Below are 20,269 nucleotides of genomic sequence, written 5' to 3' on the forward strand. Positions count from 1 at the left end.
TCGGGTTTGTGAGCCAGAAATGACAGATTCTCTCCTCCTCGGGGGGGACCCAGAGGAGGATAAAGCGCGTGCGAGTGTTTGATGTGAGCTGGGGGCTCCCGGCAGGAGCGCTGGCTGCACCCGGGGCTGCTGCCCACTGAGTCCTTAGGGGCTCCCGGAGGACCCGGCAGAGTTCTGGCGAAGTGGGCGGTAGATGTGCGGGGTGTCCCGGGAGGGGGGCTTCCCACGCGCGCCCCGGAGTCTGGCCCGAGAAGGAGCGGGCGCGCGGGGCGCGGAGGCAGGTGCGAGGCCCGGTCCCGCCCGGGAGGAGCCCCAGGGGCGGGTTGTCGCGGCGGGGCGGGGGCGGGGAGGAGGCGCGGGGCGGAGCGCGGGGCCCGGGACCCGCCGGCCGGCGCCGGCCCTGCACTCGGAGCCGCGGCCGCCACCGCCGCAGCCAACTCGGGCCCAAGTTCCCGACCGCGGCTGGAGAGGAGCGCGCAGCCCCCGGCCCGAGCCCCGCGCAGCGCCCGGCCTCCTCCGCTCGACCGCCGGCCGCTGCCCGCCTCCGCCCGCCGGCTCGGACCCAGGCGCCCTCCTAATAGAGAGCTCGGGCTCCGCGGGGTCGAGTGGTCGACCCCTGGAGCCGGGCGGACGCACGGCGAGACCGAACCGCAGCGCGGAGAGGCGGCGCCCCCGGCCACCCGGGCCCCGCGGGCTCTGAAAGGGCCGGGCCGCCGGAGAGCAAGCGGGAGCCCGCGGGCCTGACAAGCCGCGGACGCGCAGGTAAGCCCCCGCCCCGCCGCCCAACTTCCCCGCGCCCCTCGCCCGCCGGCCAGTCTGGGTGCCCGTGTCGGGAGCAGAGAGGCGCGGTGCAGGAGGGGCCCCACCCCACCGCATCCCCGGGGACCCCGAGCTCGGACCGGGGAGGGTCTGCGGGGCCGGGGGGCCCGGCGGGGCAGGGGGCGCGCAGGGGAAGGGGTCTCTACCGCCGAACAAAGCTGGGGCCGCTGGCTCTCGCCCCGCCCGGGCCGCCCCCAGCCGGCAGGTAGCAAGGGTCCCCGCCCTCCGGGAGGCGGGTGTCGCCTCTTTCGGGTCCCGGGAGCTGCGGGGAGCCGCCCCCCGGGCGCGCAGGCTTAGCCCCGGGCAGTCCGCGCGCCGCGAGCCCCCGAGCTTCCCGCGCGCTTTTCTCCGCTTGCTCGGGCCCAGCTGGGCTCCGCGGTGGGCTCTGCGCCCCGCGCCCGCCAGACTGTGGCGAGGCTCCATCTGGATTCTTTTAACCCCCGCGAGCAGTGTGAGTTTGGTGCCTGGATTCCTGCCGAAGCCCGAGCAGGTCTCCGGCTGGTCCTCCGAGTTTTCTGTTTTCTTTCATTGCGCCTCCGCTCCCCCTGCCTCTTCCCTGCTGGCCGCGAGAGGTGCGGGGTGGCCTTTCTCCACCCTCTCCTGGAGCCTCGGGGGATACTTGGCCGCGCACTCCAGACAGAGCGCCCTTTCCTGGATGTTTTCGTTGTCTTTGCTTGGAGCAGGATTGCTTCTCCGACAGAGAGAGGCGCTGAGGTGTGACCTGGCTGTGCTGGGGGACTTGCTCTCCGCTTGCCCACCCCGCCCCCCGGCCCTTTTGCCACCTGGCTGCTTGGCCACCGCCTTCAGTTACCACCACCCGGGCAGAGCTTCAGCCTGGTACCTGGAGGAGAATCCTGTTACCAGTCTAGTGGCCTAGGAAGTTTCCATTCACAGCAATGTGATGCGTGCCGTCAGGGTGGGTGCGGTAATCTCCAGTGGGCAGAGTCACGCTCCTGGCCAGATTACCAGCACCGGGCCAGGGGCCGCAGTGGAAGCTCAGGGTGGCCCCTCCTGAGGCTAGCCCTAAGGCAACACAGGGGCTGGGGACAGTGGGCACACCTGGGAGAGCCAAGGACCCTCTCCTGGAGCCCGCCCCTCCGGTGGGGAATCACATGTGCCATTCACTTACCAAGCGCAAGGCTCCCTCTCAGGCGTGGATGAGTGATACCCAGCCTGAGCTTGCACCCACATGCCTGCTAGGTGCCCACTCGGTCCCCGGCAGACCTGCCGACCCATGAGATGTGGAAGGCTGCGTGGTGGTTTCCTCCATTTCAAAATAGCATCTGTTCTGTCTTCACACAGAAGATTTGTAGCTATAAATAGCAGGAGGAAGGAGATACCTCTACTGGAAAGGGCAGGCGGTGCTGAGACCTCTGCACGCTGAGGGAGCCATGATGCGCAGGGCGTTTGTGGGGAGGTCCAGTCCCAAACCTGAGGACAGAGGTCTCTGCACCATCAGAGGTGGAGCAGGCACAGAGGAGGACGTTTGTGGAGCCAAGGACCTACCGAGGTGGCATGTGGATAAGCATCTGAGGGCAACCCCCTTCCTTTCCCTCTAGGAAAAACTGGCCCTCGGGCTTGGGACTTGCTGGGGTCTGCAGGCCCTGCAGTCCCAGGCCCCAACTTCTCGGGTATTCGAGTATGGATGTGTGAACAGACATCTGCTCAGTCTGAAAACAGCCTTCTTTGGGTCCTTTCTGTGGAGCTGTTGCCTCCAAGGGGTCTGATTGGCTTGCAAACAACCCTTTTCTAAAAAAAAAAAAAAAAAGATTTTTCTATGCCCAAAGTCTAAGCCAAATTGCTGGGAGCCATATGCTACGAGAAGGAAAAACCGGGGCTTGCCCTTCACCTGCATATTTCACCCTGCTGTTACTCTAGTGGCAGCTCAAAGAGTTTCTTGTTTGCTCTTCCTCAAGGAGGACCAGAGCCCAGGCTAGCCTGTTCTGATTTTCGCTCCTGGTGTCTCTGCGGCTTCTGGATGGCCATGCTGGCGTGTCTGGCAGGGGAGGAGGCTTTACGTGCCGTGCTGGTCCTCACCGTCTCTAAAATAGACACGAGTAAGCCCACAGAGCTGTCCTGTTTGCTGTTCTCTGCTCCGAGCTCTGTTCCAAATTGCCTGCCATTAATCCCCTTTGTCTTCTGCACAACCGGTCCCCCCGCTTCTTCCCCACACCTGAACACAGTCCGTAGAGTTCTCAGTAGTTGGTTGTTGCTGTTTGGGGGGCTCCTTCAAGTCTCTTGAGCCTCACAACAGCAGTGTATCTAGAAGTCCCCAGTGGGGAGAGGACAGAGCGGAGGGAAGTGGTTCTCCACTCTCACCTTGGGGCATCCCTGCTGCTGCTGCTAAGTTGTTTCAGTCGTGTCCGACTCTGTGTGACCCCATAGACAGCAGCCCACCAGGCTCCGCCATCCCTGGGATTCTCCAGGCAAGAACACTGGAGTGGGTTGCCATTTCCTTCTCCAATGCACGAAAGTGAAAAGTGAAAGTGAGTCGCTCAGTCATGTCCGACTCTTCATGACCCCATGGACTGCAGCCTACCAGGCTCCTCTGCTCATGGGATTTTCCAGGCAAGAGTACTGGAGTGGGGTGCCATTGCCTTCTCTGGGGGCATCCCTAGCTAATTCCTGTTGTTGTTGTTCAGTCGCTCAGTCATGTCACACTCTTTGTGATCCCATGGACTACAGCGTGCCATGCTCCCCTGTCCTTCACTATCTACCGGGGTTTGCTCAAATTCATGTCCATTGAGTTGGTGATGTATCTATTAAACATCTTCAAACTGCATCCAGCAGTTCAGAGAAACCCGGGAGAGGGCTTGGGGATGGACACTTGGTGAAGGTGAAATCCCTAAGGTTTTTCATCTGAGCCACCTTTTACAGTACAAATCACCCTCTCCCCATTTCTGAGGGGTACAGACTGCCCCCTCCAGGCAGCAAGCTGGTGGAGCCCAGAAAGCGGACCTGACGTTTGGTCCAATCTGGCCATCCTTGGCAATGGTGGCCCACTCCTCCCAGCCCCTCTGCTGGAACTGTTTACCTGGCTAAATTTAAGCATCCACCCCCTCATTCCAGTCTGACCCACTGGCTCTGGGTCTCGCCCTTCTGGCCGCTGGGCAGCATTTCCAGGCTTCCTGGCCCCTGTGGTTGCAGCTGAGTCTTTCCCAGCTGTTTAGCCCAAGTTCTCTTCCAGACTTTCTAAAGTCAGCCTCTCTCCTTCCTGCGTCTCCCCTCGGGGCTTTCTTCCCACCTCTTTGTGGAAGCTGATCAGTACTGGGGGAGGCTCTCCTCTGACCTCCCCCACCCCCAAATATCAAGCACAGGGACCCTCGACTCCTGCTTTGACCGAGACCCTCACACTGACTGTAACTGTCGCCAGCCCAGCCCAGGGCCCTAAAGACACAGGGGTGTTTCTTAACCCTCCATACCCCAGGAGAACCCAGCCTGCCTGTATGTCCTGTTCTTGCATGAAGTTTCTGAGGGAGGTTTATTGGGGTGCATCGTAGCATCTCCTCTGGGGGCTCAGTTGTCTCTCCTGTCACATGGGGTGTTAGATTGACCTGGAGGCCTCTTCCAGTTCTAATAGACAGTTGTTTTCAACAGTTTTGGCTGGTTCCATTTTGGAAATCCCTCTGCTGTGGCCCAGGCCTGGGGGTGGGTGGCCGCCAATGAAAGGAGGGCCGTCCCCCCCAAGAGCAGTGGGTGTCTCACAAGGTTCCTGTTTCACCCTCCATGGCTTCAGGCAGGGCTTGTGGTCCAGCCAGGGGCTAGGTTGTGCTCCCGGCTCTGGCCTCAAGGGCCCCTGTGGTTAGCCAGCGTCCCACGATGGAGTGAGGAGGTCCTGTCTCCAGCTGCTGGAGACATGGGGGCCAGGGCCCAGGGTCCCTTCTCTTCTGTGGCTTCCTTGAACCACAGAAATGCTAACCCTCTAAGGTCACTCCCATTTGACTAATAGGGCCGGGGATTTCCTGGGGTCTGGGCATCCATCTATGGTTTTTTGAGTGCTCATGTATGGATGTGAGAGTTGGACCATAAAGAAAGCTGAGCACTGAAGAGCTGTTGCTTTTGAACTGTGGTGTTGGATAAGACTCTTGAGAGTCCCTTGGACTGCAAGATCAAACCAGTCCGTCCTAAAGGAAATCAGTCCTGAATATTCATTCAGTCCTGAAACTGAAGCTCTAATACTTTGGCCACCTGATGTAAAGAACTGACTCATTGGAAAAGACCCTGATGCTGGGAAAGATTGAAGGTGGGAGGAGAAGGGGACGACAGAGGATGAGATGGTTGGATGGCATCACTGACTTGATGGGCATGAGTTTGAGTAAGCTCCGGGAATTGGTGATGGACAGGGAAGCCTGGCGTGCTGCATTCCATGGGGTCGCAAAGAGTTGGACAAAACTGAGCGACTGAACTAAACTGGGCTTCATTTTGAGAAGTTCTTGGTTTACAGACTGTAGCCCCCGAGTCACATCTGAGTGATTTGGAACGTCCAACAATGAGTAAGTTTGCTCTCAGGATTACTATAGGAGCAAAAGCCACAGGAACAGAACTTCCCTCTGAGCATTACTAGGGGAGCAAAAGACATGAGAACAGGACTTCCTTGGTGGTGCAGTGGTTAAGAATCTGCCTGCCGGTGCAGGGGACACGGGTTCGATCCCTGGTCCAGGAAAATCCCACTTGCCATGGGGCAGTAAGCCCGCGAGCCCCGACTACTGAAGCCTGCACCGCAGAGCCCGTGCTCCTCAGGAGGAGAAGCCCTTGCACTGCACCAGAGAGTAACCCCCACTCACCGAGACTCGAGAAAGCCCGTGCAGCAGCGTAGACCCAGCACAGCCAAAAATAAAATAAAAAGAAAGTGCACCATTTAAATAATAAGAAATGAGAGACTTCCCTGATGGTCAAATGGTTAAGAATCTGCCTTGCAATGCAGGGGACGTAGGTGTGATCCCTGGTCAGACTAAGATCCCACATGCCACAGGGCAACCAAGCCTGCGTGTCACAACTAGAGAGCCCACACCACAGTGAAAGATCCCAAGACCCCACGTGCCACAACTAAGACTCGACACAGCTTAAAAAAAAGATTACATAGCATATAATAAAAATATAATAAAAATCACTATATTAAAAAAAAAGAAAAGAGAACAAAGCTTTTCTGAAATGAACTTGGGGTGACCCTGTTCCCTGCTGAGTCTCACTCTGCTCTCCTTTTGAGGGGAGGCTTTGGGGGAGGAGCTGCAGAGAGCCCCTGGGTTCTGTTCCTGCTGCCAGCCCTCCCCCCATTTCTCCTCCCAGGAGATACCTGGAGATGTCAGGATTCCCATCGCTGAGAGAGGCTGAGGGAAGTCAAGCCCCATTTGTGGAATCATCTCTGAGATGCTCATTGGGAAGTTTCTCCTGGGAAACATTGAGCGATCATTACTAAATACCTCATACAGTTGTTTGGGGTACAAGACCTGCATTCAAAGTGCTGAAACCTTTGAAGAGCTTTTGTGTTTAAGTGTAGGGCTAGAAATGGCCTAGCCCACCGAGGGGCAGGAGCTGTTGGATGGAGTGGGGGTTCTAGATGGTTCTGTGGGCTCTGCCCTGAGTCCACAGGCTGTGGGCAGCTCAGAGAGTGGAGGCTGGATCCAGCCACCTGCCTGGCTTCTCTGTGCCTTGATGTCCTCACTTGTAGGTGGGAACAGTAACTTCCTGTTCCTCTCATGTGGTAGCTGGTGGAGTAGCTGGTGGTGAGGATCAGGGCTGCAAAGGATCAGAGCTTGTAAAGTTCCAGACTCTGCAGGGCTGGAGGTGTTGGGGGGGGGGCGGTGTTGTTGACTGTGATGCTATCGGGGAGGCACCTAGAACCCTCAGCCCAGCCCTACCACCCCTTGCTCCCATGAGCAGAACAGCCGCTGCTTAGGTCAGCCTGGGTCAGTCCTGGAAGGGAGTGGCTCTCACGGGTGTCAACTATGTCCCATCAGGCACGACATTCAAGGACAGAGGTTCTGGGTTTGTGGAACGACCACCAGCAGCAGGGGCAGGTGTTTGGGGTCAGCCATCGTGAAGGGAAGGAAAAGTGGAGCCCCTTGGGGTGCTGATCAGAGCTGTAGGGTTGGGGGTTGAGCAGGGCCCTGGCAGGGGAGGAGGGGGTCTCATGGACCCCCATCTCAAACACATCTGTTCTTTCAACTCAGCAGATGCCTGGACAGACAGTGTTTGGAAACCACTCAGTATCTTGACATGTTGTCTTTTTCTTAAAAGGGTAACCCCTGTGAAATCACATCTGAAGTAAGCTTTAAATGCACAGGGAGAGTTACCACATGGGTGTCTTCCTTCTTCCCAGGCCAGGTCCATCCACCCCGTGAGACAGGGTGCAGCACCTATGAAGGGCCTTGCCATCAGGTGCGTCTAGGAACCAGCAGAACCGACCTGCAAGGCAGACGTAGGGGAGGAGGGGGTGGTCACCAGCAGTGGGAGGCTCGCGTGCACACTGGAGAGGCTTTCCCACCTCAAGGGTTTTAAATTCACCCTCTCAGCCCCACCAAAACCCTCTGCTGGCTGGATGCTGGCCAAGACCTTCCTGGTGGCCTCAGGGGACCCCGGGCCCGCAAGCGGGGACCCACTGGTTTTCTGGGCGACCACCCTTCTCCAGGATGGAGGTAATGCCTCACCTGGTGGCAGGGGGCACAGATGGGTTGAGTCCTTTAAATGTCAAAGCACAGAGTCCACAATCCCCAGCCCTGCTCCTGACCTAGCCTCCAGCTGCTCAAGGGTCCCACCTCTCAGAGTCTCAGGTTCAGAGCCTTCCTGCAGATTCTCTGTGTCTTTCCCGATGTGATCACCCTTCCTACCTCCACTGCTGTGGTCGCAGGCTCCCCCATGGCCTGGTCCTGTCATCCTATCCACGTGGGCGCACGTGATGCTGTCCTCACTGTGCTGACCCCTGCCCTCAAGTCTCAGTGGCAGCTTTGCCCGCTGCCCACCTCCCAACTCTCTGTTCCTGGCTCTCTGCTCTAGAGCGCCCGTCAGCGCCTCTAACTCTCTGCTTTGTTGGTTCCTGTTCAACGTCGGCTGCCCCACGAATGTCACGTTTCCCATCGAGTCTCTGGAGCTGAAACCCTGCTGAGAGTGCCTGAGCTTAAAAGCCTTCCCAGAATAGCTGTTGACTGTTGATCTTCTGTGAGCTTTGTAATTGTGTAGCACGTTCTTTGCTAGAAAGAGGCCTATTTTGCCTTAAAAAAAATGCCATCCTTAATGGTTTTCTGTGGATTGAATTGGATTGCATGATTCATATAATAAATATTGGTCCAGGCATGTCCAAAGTGCTGAAGACATAAGATACAGTTCCTAGATTTTGTTCTAGTAATTCCTTCTGTGTACAAACAGTAAGTGTGCAGAATTCTAAAACCTCTTGAGTCTTCTATTCTCCCATCTTCTTTGCTTAGGGGCTTCACTGGTAGCTCCGCGGTAAAGAACCCTCCTGCCAGTGCAGGAGAGGCGGATTTGATCCCTGGGTCAGGAAGATCCCCTGGAGAAGGGAATGGCAACCCACTCCAGTATTCTTGCCTGGAGAATCTTATGGACAGAGGAGCCTGGGGGGATGTAGCCTGGGGTCACAAAGAGTTGGACACAATTGAGCGACTAAACAACAACATTTCCTGTGGTGAAGACCCCATCTGTGACGGTGCACACACGTCACTGGTGGTTTGGGGATGCAGCGGGCAGTGGGCACACCCACAGCCCCTGCAGTGGAAGTGCAAAGTCTTAACCACTGGACCACCAGGGACGTCCCCTTGTTCAGTCTTTACTGCACAGACGTGTGCAAGCGTGTATACATTTTCAGACACGTGTGTACTTCCTACCAGCTCGTCTCCCTTCTGGGTGGCAATGCCTGGGGGGCGGGTGCCAGGCCTGTCCTCACCTTTGCTGCCTGTCGGGCCTGGCCGTAGCAGATTGTGGGAGTGTGGACGAAAGTCCTGGGGGCACAGTTGTGTGTGGGTCCTGGTGTGTAGCTGTGTCTCTGCAGGGAAGGCCGGGTGGTTCCCCTACTTTTCAGGCTCACAAGCTTCCTGGTGAGAGGAACATCGCTGCCCCTTGTCTTTCCTTATAGTCCCCAAACCACGTTTCCAAACCTCGACACTGTTTACTTTGGACCTGGTAACTCTCTGCTGTAGGGGCTGTCCTGTCTACTGTGGGCTGCTGAGCAGCGGCCCTGAGCTCTGCCTGCTAGATGCCAGCAGCATTGCCTCCCAGTGATGACAGCCAAAAGTGTCCCCAGACACAGCCAGTTGTCTCCAGGGGGCAAAATTGACCCTGTCTGAGAACCGCTGTTCTAAAGTGTTTCTGTGACTTTCAGAGAATCTTTTCTTGTGTCCAGTTCCCCTGAATCCTTTGGAACGATTGTCCATTTTGCATCGTGTCTTGGTGCTCCTGCCGGGCGGGATGTGAATTATAGCCCCAGCTCTCCCACCCGCTGTTCATCCCTGGCCCACTCCCCAGGGACATCGCTCACCAGCTCCCAGACGTTCCCCTGCTGCCCCTCATCCCTCCCCTGCTCAGCATTCTTTTCTTTTTTAGTATTTATTTATTTTTGGCTGTGCTGGGTCTTCCTTGCTGCTCTCGAGCTTTCTCAAGTTATGGTGAGGGGAGCTGCTCTCTAGCTGTGGTGCACAGGCCGGGCTTCTCATTGCGGTGGCTTCTCTTGTTGCAGAGAACAGGCGGTAGGTGTGCGGGCTTCGGTAGTTGTGGGGTGTGGGCTCGGTCCTTTTGGCCCCTGGGCTCTAGAGCATAGGGTCAGTAGTTGCGGTGCAAGGGCCCAGCTGCCCTGCGGCCTGTGGGAGCTTCCCAGACTAGGGATCCTACCAGTGTCCTGTGCATTAACAAGTGGATTCTTAGCCACTGGACCACCAGGGAAGCCCCCCTGCTCAGCATCCTTGAGTGACTCCTCCTGTCCCTACTCAGCTCACAGAGTATCTTTACTCCGGGTTCAATACCTTCAATCCTGCCCCTAATGACCTTCCCAGAGTCCTCTCTCTGCTTCCCTGTGCTTCAGCCAAGCCAGAGTCCTGCCCTACCCCCATCCTCTTCCTGTGGTCACCCCAGATGTCAGCCCCCTGCCTGCCTCTGTCAGAAAGGACCCCTCTGTCTGGGAGCTGGCTGGGAAGGGCTGCTTCTGTTCAAAGCTCACCCGTGGGGTCCTTTTCACACTTGGTCTTACATTGTGATCACTTGTGTTCGCATCTCATCCTTGCTCCCAGCCACGTGGCTGGTGACACCGTGTTCTCATCACATCTTAGATGAGGCCCTGAGTGCTGCCGGGACTGTGCCGGGAGCCACCTCAGGGAGGTTCCCGGCTGACAGCGGGTCCCCCGAAAGTGGGGTGTCCTCAGTAGAGGGGCCACTGTGTGCCGAGCAGTTGTTTAGACAGTATCAGGCTGGAAAGCAGCCTTCCAGGCTTCAGGGCAGCACAGCTGTGACCTTCAGGCATGTAAAGCCTTTGCCCCCTGCCCCGGCTTCCTGTCCCCCGAGCAGTGGGGAGCACACAGCCTCTGGGGGCAAGTGGACGGACCTGAGTTAGAATCCCAACTCAGCCGTTCACACCTGAGGACCTCAGCCCAACCCCTGAGCTTTTCTGAGCTCCCCGTTCTTCGTCCTGTAGACAGGGATGATAAAGGCCAGCTCCTAGGGTGATTTATCCTGAAAATCCGCTGTGATGGTTTGTGTGAATTAGGGCCATCCAGGGTCAGCCCCCTTCTTTAACTCTTCACTGAACAAAGTGAAGGTGTCAGGGGGTCGTCACCCAGATGCTCCAGGACCTGCTCAGGATTTGATCCAGAAGAACTACGTGTTTGGAACTTGGTTTGCTTTGACAGTGAGGAGGCAAAGGAGATGTGAAAATACACCTCCGTGACAGCTGCCTTCACAAGGAGCTCTTCCCAAGAGCTCCAGGTTCCAGGCTCTGCGAATTTCCCTTGAAGGACCTGATGTGAGTGGATTCTCTGAGAAGCCCCCGAAATCAGCACTGTCACTACTCAACAGTATTGATAAATTAATAAGCCAATGGGTTCACAATGTGCCCTTCGTGCCTACCTCAAAAAGTTGTGGAATTAAGTGAGACCGTGTGCGTGAAAGTGGCTTCCACTCAACGTGAGGCACTGTTCATCAGAGTGGGAAGGTGACCCAGAGACAAAACAGCCCCAGGTGACTTGACAGTGACTCCCGCCTGGCACTGTGCTTCTCGTTTCTCTGTTTCTAGGAGAGTCTTTGAAAACTTTGTGGAAGCTTGTCTGGTGAGGCTAAACCCTATCCCAAAGTTTCAGGAAGAATTTACACCCTATAACTAGACAGCCATGCTTCCCCCCGCCCCCATTTTATATTTTCCTGTTTAACTGTCTTGGCATTGGAAAGTATTTCTGGAAAAAAAAAATCATCAATATTAACACAAATGTATTTATCATGAATGAGTAAGTCTAATCTCTACATGCAGCGCTTAAGAAATCAACTTCTGCAGCCCAATAGGAGCCCGATTGTGGCCTCAAAACTCAGCAGCAGTGGGACTTCCCAGGCCGTCCAGTGGTTAGGACCCCATGCTTCCAATGCAGGGAGCACAGGTTCTGTCCCTGATTAGGGAACTAGATCCTATATGCTACAACTGAAGATCCTGTGTGCCACATCTAAGACCTGGCACAGCCGAATAAATAAAAATAAATATTAAAATCCTTAGAGTACTACCCTGGGGGCCCAGTGGTGTAGAATCCACCTGCCAGTGCAGGGACGTGGGTTTGACCCCTGAGCCCACACGCGCTAGAACCTGTGCTCTGCAACAAGAGAAGCCACCACGACGAGAAGCCTGCACACAGCAACTGGACAGCAGCCCCGGCTCCAACCAAGACTCAGCGCAGCCAAAAATAATAATAAATAAGTAATTGTTTTAAAACAATCTCAATTTAAGAGAGTGCTTAGAGGCCACTGTGAGGATTAAACTAAATGCATGGAAAGCACCTAGCAGGGCGTTGCCTGTAGAAAGTCCTGCCTGGCAGACGGTCACACTAATTATGCTCCTAATGCATGCTCAGTCGTTCAGTCGTGTCCAACTCTTTGTGACCCCATGGACTGTAGCCCTCCAGGATCCTCTGTCCATGGGATTCTCCAGGCAAGAATACTGGAGTGGGTTGCCATGCCCTCCTCCAGGGGATCTTCCTGACCCAGGGATCGAACCTGAGTCTCTCATGTCTCTTGCTTGGTAGTTAGGTTCTTTACCACTGGTGCCGCCTGGGAAGACCAAGTATGCTTCTAGTGAAAGTGTGTCAGTTGCTCAGTCGTGTCTGACTCTCAGCAACCCCACGAACTGTAGCCCGCCAGGCTCCTCTATCCGTGGGCTTCTCCAGGCAAGAGTATTGGAGTGGGTTGCCATTTCCTTCTCCAGGGATTGAATCCGGGTCTCCTACATTTAGGCAGATTCTTTGAACCACCGGGGAAGGACAACCACATAAATCACTCCTGTGCAGTTGCCAGGGACTAGCTCTGCTGACATCATCAGAAGCCAGGTTGTGTCTGGAGAGGAGTCGCGTTGGTGTTATTTTCACACTTAGGTGTGGCATCAGTAAACTACACAAACATGTCAGCTCCACAGTAACCTGACCGCAGCGACTTTGCATTTTCAGGTGATGCTTGCTCTACAGGGACCAAATCAGTAGAATCCTGGTCTCAACCTTGCCAGACAGATTGGGGGTGTTTACTTCCGAGTGAGATTGTAGAGGTGCATGGCTGACTATGCCAGGTGCTGAGGAAGAGCCTTAAGTGGCCTCTAGGTTTTATTGGTGAAACCTGCAAGGCTGTTTTTGAAGAAACGTCCTGAGCTGTTTGTATCTGAAGGCTGGGGAAAGTCTTGGCAGTGTCAAAACTCATAAGCTTCATTCATTCAGGCTTCTGTTTCTTCACTTGCTACCCTGTATTGCCATAACTGTATGATGGAGGGGGGCTTACTTTTTATTTTTTTTTAATTTATTTATTCTCTGCACTGAATGGCATGCAGGATCCTACTTCCCTGACCAGGGATCAGACCTGTGGCCCCTGCAGTGCAAGTGCAGAGTGTTAACCACTGGGCCACCAGGGAAGTCCCTTACTTTTTATTTCAGTCAATTTCACTGAAGTATCATTTGTGTGCAATAAAATTCATACCTTGTTAAGAGTATAGTTTAATAAATTTGGACAAACTCATGCAACTGCATCGCCAAACGAGATTTCTGTGTTCCTGGAAAATCCCCTGGTCCCTGAGTCTCTCCATGCTAACACCTACTCTCAGGCAAACACTGATGATTGATGTCATTCTAGTTTTGCCTGTTCTAGAATTTCACATAGGGGCTTCCCCGGTGCTTAGTGGTAAAGAATCCACCTGCCAAGCAGGAGATGCAGGAGACTTGGGTTCGATCCCAGGATTGGGAAGATTCCCTAGAGTAGGAAATGGCAACGCACTCCAGTATTCTTGCTTAGAGAATCCAATGGACAGAGGAGCCTGGCAGGCTACAGTCCATGGGATAGCAAAGAGTCAGACACAACTGAGTGAGCCCAGAATTTCACATAAACAGAATTATACCAGAATAATTCGGGTTTTCGTTTCAGCTCTTTGGTGTTCAGCTTCTTTTGCTTGGTGTGGTATCTATGAGATTTTTCCTTGTTGCTGAGGTTATTAATAGCTCATTTCTTTTGATTGCTGTGTTATACCTATACCACTGAATTCACCTTGGATGGACATTTAGGTTATTCTCAGTTCAGTTCAGTTGCTCAGTCCTGTCCACCTCTCTGCGACCTTATGGACTGCAGCACACCCGGCTTCCCTGTCCATCACCAATTCCCAGAGCTTGCTCAAACTCATGTGCATCAAGTCGGTGATGCCATGCAACCATCTCATCCTCTGTTGTCCCTTTCTCCTCTTGCCTTCAATCTTTCCCAGCATCAGGGTCTTTTCCAATGAGTCAGTTCTTCTGATCAGGTGGCCGAAGTATTGGAGCTTCAGCATCAGTCCTTCCAATGAATATTCAGGACTGATTTCCTTTAGAATTGGCTGGTTTGATCTCCTTGCAGTCCAAGGGACTCTCAGGAGTCTTCTCCAATACCACAGTTCAAAAGCATCAGTTTTTTGGCCCTCAGCTTTCTTAATGGTCCAACTCTTACATCCATACATGACTACTGGAAAAACCACCTTTATCATGAAAGTAATGTCTCTGCTTTTTAATATGCTGTCTAGGTTGGTCATAGCTTTTCTTTCAAGGAGCAAGCATCTTTTAATTTCATCGCTGCAGTCACCATCTGCAGTGATTTTGGAGCCCAAGAAAATAAAGTCTGTCACTGTTTCCATTGTTCTAGACTTTGATTAATGTGACAGTCCCTGTCTTTTAATTGTCCTGCTTAATCTATTTACATTTGATTTAATTCAGTCTTTCAACTTTTTGTTTTGAAATCATTTTAGACTTACAGAAATGTTGCAAAAATAATTGTTTCCGCTAGTGTTAACCTTTTCACATAACCATAGCCCAGATTCCAACTGCAGGAAATTAACATTGCTACAGTATTATTAAGTGCTTCACAGATCTGCTTCCAGTTTCACCAGCTTTTCCCTAATGTCTTTTTCTGGCCCCTGGTCCAGTCCAGCCGTGACTCTCACATGAAATTTAGTTGTCATGTCCCCTGGGTGTCCTCCAGTCAGTAACACTGCCCCTTTTGTGCTCCTTGACCTTGACAGTCGGGTGTGTGCGCTTGCGTACGTCTCCCCCCTCCCCCCGCCCGTGTGGGTTGCCCCTTTTCTTCTCTTGAGCAGGTGGTGGTTGTGCATGTCGGACAGAAATACTCGGGCGGGGGGGGGTGCTGTGTCATCCTCTCGGGGGTACGTGATGTCAGCCTTCCTACCACTGGGGATGTTAACTTTGGATCAGTGAATGCAGTTTTTGTTATGGTTTGGTTGACGTCTGCCATGTTGATGTTTGTTTTCTGTGCATTCCCTCTCTGATTTGTGTGTCGGGGGGAGTGCCTAAAGTGTGTTGTGTCTTGTTCTTGTAGACAGTTAAATTACTGGCTGATCACTGGTGCCATAGTCAGCGGGGTGGCACTTAGCGTGGGTCTGTCCACAGCGCAGACTTTAACTTGGCAGGATTCAAACGCCATCTTTCCTGTAGGTCTTGTTAGGATTTGGTTTTCCTTTTTTTTTTTTCCATTTTTTAAACATATTTATTTATTTATTTTTGGCTGTGCTGAGTCCTGGTTGCAGCATGCAGGCTTTTCTCTAGTTGCGACGAGCCGGGGGCTCTTCACTGCGGCGCAAGGGCTCCTCGTTGCAGTGGCTTCTCCTGTTGCGGATCACACACTCCAGGGCATCCCAGCTTCAGCAGTTGCAGCTCATGGGTTCACTCGTCGTGGCTCCCGGGCTCTCAGCACAGGCTTCAGTAGTAGTGGTGCACAGGCTTAGCTGCTGCAGCAGCATGTGGGATCTTCCCGACCAGGGTTTCAACCCGTGTCCCGTGCATTGGCAGGCAGATTCTTAACCACTTAACCACCAATTAATACTTAGTTACTAATGCTCTGGCGCTGTTAATTTCCTGTTGTCGGAATCTGTGCTACGGGAAGTTCAGTTTCATATTTTATTAGACTGTGTTTAGAAGAGGTCTTACTCAAGGGTCAGGGGGACACCCAGGGCCTGGGAGCAGGAATTCTTCTGCACAGTGTCCAGGCCACCTAACAGTGGCCCCCCGGGGGTGTTTTCGTTCAGTCCGGTTCCCTGATCTTTTCTCCACACGTGCCTCCCAGTGGATGGGTCCCATGGTCTCTGGAGGTCTCTGACCCCTGCTTCTCCGCATGTGGTCATTTCCGAGCTGCAGGAGCCTGTGGGCACCTCTCATGTCACGTCCTCGGTGTGTGCCCCGGGGACAGTTTCCGCCAGCTCCGTGGTAGCCGTACATCCTGTGCTCAGGCTCAGGGTGTGGGAGGCAGGTGAGAAGAAATGCTTCATGACACAGATTTGTGGACCCACGAGGGTCTCCGCTTGGTGACTTTGAGCCACCCCTATCCAGGCTCTGCCACCAAGCACGCTTTCTTCTAATTTCTTTTGGCACCTTTTTCTCACCATGCTGTTCAACGTGGTGGAGTTAGCTACTCAAAATGCCAAAGATGCTGTAACCTGAGGGGTTCTTTGGAACAGATGACTTAATTCGAGAACTCTTAATTCTACTTTGTGGCAAAATGCTATCCTAGGTGCTGCTGAAGCAGACATGGCGAAGACAATCCCTGCCTCGAAGGAGAAACAAAGAAAGCAAAGACATACGTTACAGGGCAGAGGCATTTTTTTAGCACGGATACCTCGGGAGCAGCATTGAACGTCTCTGAACTTCAACTTCCTCATTTCTGAAGGAAGTTGAGAACTCACTTTGAGGGGTCATTGTGAGGTTGTTTAAGAATGAAGTACAACTAGTTTCCTGTCAATTTATTTGTTTCGTCTTCTCTAATGGCTCCTAGGATGTTGGAATATAAACTTTATTGCGCTGTTTGGACTTAGCTACTCTTTCGGTGGAATGAGCCGGTATTTCTTGGAGCCTCGGGGCTCCGTGAGAAAATTGTTGTTGTTGTTCAGTGGCTAATTGTGTCCGACTCTTTGCAACCCAGTGGACTACAGCACAACAGGCTTCCCTGTCCTTCACCATCTCCCAGAGCTTGCTCAAACTCATGTCCATCGAGTCGGTGATGCCATCCAACCATCTCATCCTCTGTCGTCCCCTTCTCCTCCTGCCTTCAATCTTTCCCAGCATCAGGGTCTTTTCCAATGAGTCGGCTCTTCACATCAGGTGGCCAAAGTATTGGAGCTTCAGTTTCAGCATCAGTCCTTCCAGTGAATACTCCTGTGACATGAGGCCTTTTAGACAGTCCCAAGGAACGATGGATGTATACCTCTCTTGCTCTGTGGTGTCTCCTGTCCATTCCAAGAGAGCTGTCCCTTCCTCTCGCCCTGGTGCCTTGTTTGGCCTGTGATGAGCATCTCAGTGGGAAATGGCCCAGCTTCACCAGGGTGCCTTCCTGTCTTAGGTTCCACGAGCCCTTTGGTTATCACTTTGCAATAAAGTATGGAATGCTGGTCAGTCCTCCAATGACATTGTGATTACTAGTGTGAAATGTGCTAATATATTCTGTTGTGCTATTCATGCCCCTCTGGGGACCATGATCTCTGATCTGGTGTGTCATCTTTTTGGAAACACTTTAAACGGCAGTGAGCCTCAGCGCGTGCAGCACCAACAGTGGACCCTGCTCAGCTGAAGTGACAACAGTGTGAACAATGCTGACCGGATTCTCTCATTCCGAAGCAGTGACAGTTCTGTCACTGAAGTGTGCTTGGCTGACAGCACTGAAATTTGCATTTGATTTCAGAGTTGTTAGACTGTGATAGAATGTCCTGGAGCGTCGACTTTGATGGACGGTGGCTTCTTGGAACTGTGTGCTTTGGGCAGAAGTACTGAGAAGCCTGGCCACCACTCTCCGTCCACAGAAGGGATGCAAGGAGGAGGAGGACGAAGGGAGGAGGAGTGCAGGGAGGAGGGGGGTGCAGGGGGAGGGATGCAGGGAGAAGGGGATGCAGGGAGAAGGAGGGGGTGCAGGGAGGAGGAGGAGTGCAGGGAGGAGGGGGTTCAGGGGGAGGGATGCAGGGAGAAGGGGATGCAGGGAGGAGGAAGGGGTGCAGGGAGGAGGAAGGGGTGCAGGGAGGAAGAGGGAGGCCTTGCCGGCTGGGAGGCTCCTTGCCCATATGGCCCCCAGCTGCTGGGTGGCTCTCTGGCGAGTCCCTCACCCAGATGTTTGCTCAGCACCCAGGCCAGGCTCTGGCTGGCTCTCAAACATCCCAATAACGGAAACCATCTCAGAGGAGGCTGTGTTTTCAGCCAGTGGCCCTGGCTGAGGTTGACAATGGCTCTGACAGTCCAGATAGTTACTGGACAGGCAGGAGGCACAGACAGCCAAGGAGGATCGAAGGCTGATTCTGACTTCCCTCCAGACAGACTGTGAGATGCTGGGAGTCACCCCACCCTTCCTTCTGGATTGCACTTGCCACTTGTAACTGGGGAGGATGGTAGATTCCACACAGGGGGTTGAGCTTAGAAAGTTGAACAGAGGACAAGCCCAGCTACAAGTGCTGTGGCCAAGTGGGAGTCGTGGTTCTCCCTGGGTGATGGGTTTTGTTTGTTTTCATTAGTTGATTTACAAAGTTGTGTTAGTTTCTAGGTGATAGAGTTTTTAAAAGTATTTACTTATTTATTCGGCTGTGCCCGGTTTTACATGCAGCATGTGGGATCCAGTTCCCTCACCAGGGATGGAACCCAGGCCCCCTGCAGTGGGAGTGCAGAGTCTCAGCCACTGGACCGCCAGGGAAGTTCCACACGATAGAATTTGAAGTGCTGTTTCTTCCCGTTTCTAATTCTTACTTTCTAGTATTTCTGACAGTGAGCATGTAGTAAAGTAAAACCCAAAAGTTTCTTTTAATGATGCAAATGCTAATTGTGATAAAAACTTTAACATATGTGGTATGTCCTAGAATAACAGGTGTCTTACCTGAATTTGGTCAATCACACCTTCTTGGTGTGTTGATTTTTGTTTGTTTGCTTTTGTTCTTTGTGCTTTTCTTGGTGTATTGAAAGGAAGCTTGGAATGCCAGTTGTTAGACCAATGTTAATAGTTACTGTTGGTGGTGACACATAATCTAAATGAAAGGGCAGCGTCCCTGGTCGCTGCGACCCCATGGACTGTAGCCCACCAGGCTCCTCTGCCCATGGGATTTCCCAGGCAAGAATACTGGAGTGGGTTGCCATTTCCTTCTCCAGGGGATCTTCCTGACCCAGGAATAGAACCCGCGTGGTGCTAAAGCTGAAACTCCAGTACTTTGGCCACCTCATGCGAAGAGTTGACTCATTGGAAAAGACTCTGATGCTGGGAGGGATTGGGGGCAGGAGGAGAAGGGGACGACAGAGGATGAGATGGCTGGATGGCATCACTGACTCGATGGATGTGAGTCTGAGTGAACTCCGGGAGTTGGTGATAGACAGGGAAGCCTGGCGTGCTTCGATTCATGGGGTTGCAAAGACTCGGACACGACTGAGCAACTGATCTGATCTGATCTGATCTGATCTTGCATCTTCTGCATTGGATTCTTTACTGCTAGTGCCACGTGGGAGACTCTCAAACTGGGTAGGAGAAAGCAGAGTGCTTTCCTTTCAGCATGGAATCTGGAAGCATAAGAACTTAGCAACTTGGGGGGCTGAAAAGCTTTGTGTTCTTATAGAATCTCCCGGAAAAAAAAAAAATCCTTCCGTGTATTCAGTTACCTGATAGGTTCACAGACATTATTGTAGCAACACACGCATGACGTAAGATTTACCTTTGCAACCACTTTTCGGTGAACAGTTCTGTGGCTGGAAGTACACTCACATTGTCGTGCACAGTCACCACCGCCGTCTCCAGAACTTTCTCATCTTCCCTGAGACTCGGTCTCCATTCCACACCAGCTCCCCCTCCCCTCCCCCAGCCCGAGGCAGCCGCCCTCTGCTTTCTGGCTCTGTGAACTCACCTGTTCTTGGGACCCCAGATAAGTGGGATCGTGCGGTGCCTGTCCTTTTGTGCCTGGCTTGTTTCTCTCAGCACAAGGTCCTCAAGGCTCATCCGTGTGTCGCTGTGTGCGTGCACCGTATTTTGTTTATCCAGTCATCCATCAGTGGGAGGGTATCGTTTTTTAAAGTTTCTCTAGTTAAGGTCTTCAACATTTTAAAAAAAATTACCCGACCGTGTGCCTGTCTGAAGTGTCTTGATGATCTGATTCATCTCTGTGTTTCTAGGGCAGTGCCAGCCGGTCAGTAACGTGTCAAATGAGTGAGCAGACAAATAAATCCGCTGGTGCTTTGATCCAAATATTTACCCAGGAGTCAGAACCCAGCCCTTCACCCGAACCCCATTTTCTGGGCTACAGATCAGTACTTCTCTGAGTGTTCTCACCTGTGACAGGAGGGAGGTAATATTTGCTGCTAGATTCTTTGCTTGATCCTGTGCTCTTTGAGCTTGTCGGGTTAGGGTTGCTGTTGAAAGTCAGGATTAACAATGCACTTTTTTTCCCCCTCTGAGAATGTTTTTATGAATTTAAGAAATTAAAAAGCTACTCCATTTAAAATCATTCAAGGCTTTCCATGGATTTATGTTTTTTAAAAAAAGAAAGAGGGCTTCCCTGGTGGCCCAGTGGTTAAGAGTCTGCCTTGCAATGCAGGGGACACAGGTTCAACCCCTAGTTCAGGGAAGATCCTACATGTCATAAATCGACTGAGCCCATGCACCACAGCTATTGAGCCTGTGCCCTAGAGCCCAGGAGCTGCAACAGGAGAAGCCACTGCGATGAGAAGCCTGCGCAGCAACTACTCTCTGCAACTAAAGAAAGCCTGCATGCAGCAACAAAGCCCCAGCA

General features: G+C 53.1%; 1 protein-coding gene across 1 annotated transcript in view; it reads left to right on the forward strand.

Moving 5' to 3' along the window:
• Positions 1-397: 397 nt before the first annotated feature.
• The window catches only part of WNT5B (Wnt family member 5B), an 82,106-nt gene continuing 62,234 nt past the window's right edge, over positions 398-20,269 (forward strand). Inside the window, exon 1 of the mRNA XM_061418366.1 lies at positions 398-762. The gene's annotated coding sequence lies outside the window, so the exon portion shown is untranslated. The remainder of the gene's footprint in view (positions 763-20,269) is intronic.

Source organism: Bos javanicus, chromosome 5 (assembly GCF_032452875.1).
Source record: "Bos javanicus breed banteng chromosome 5, ARS-OSU_banteng_1.0, whole genome shotgun sequence".
Taxonomy (NCBI): Eukaryota; Metazoa; Chordata; class Mammalia; order Artiodactyla; family Bovidae; genus Bos; species Bos javanicus.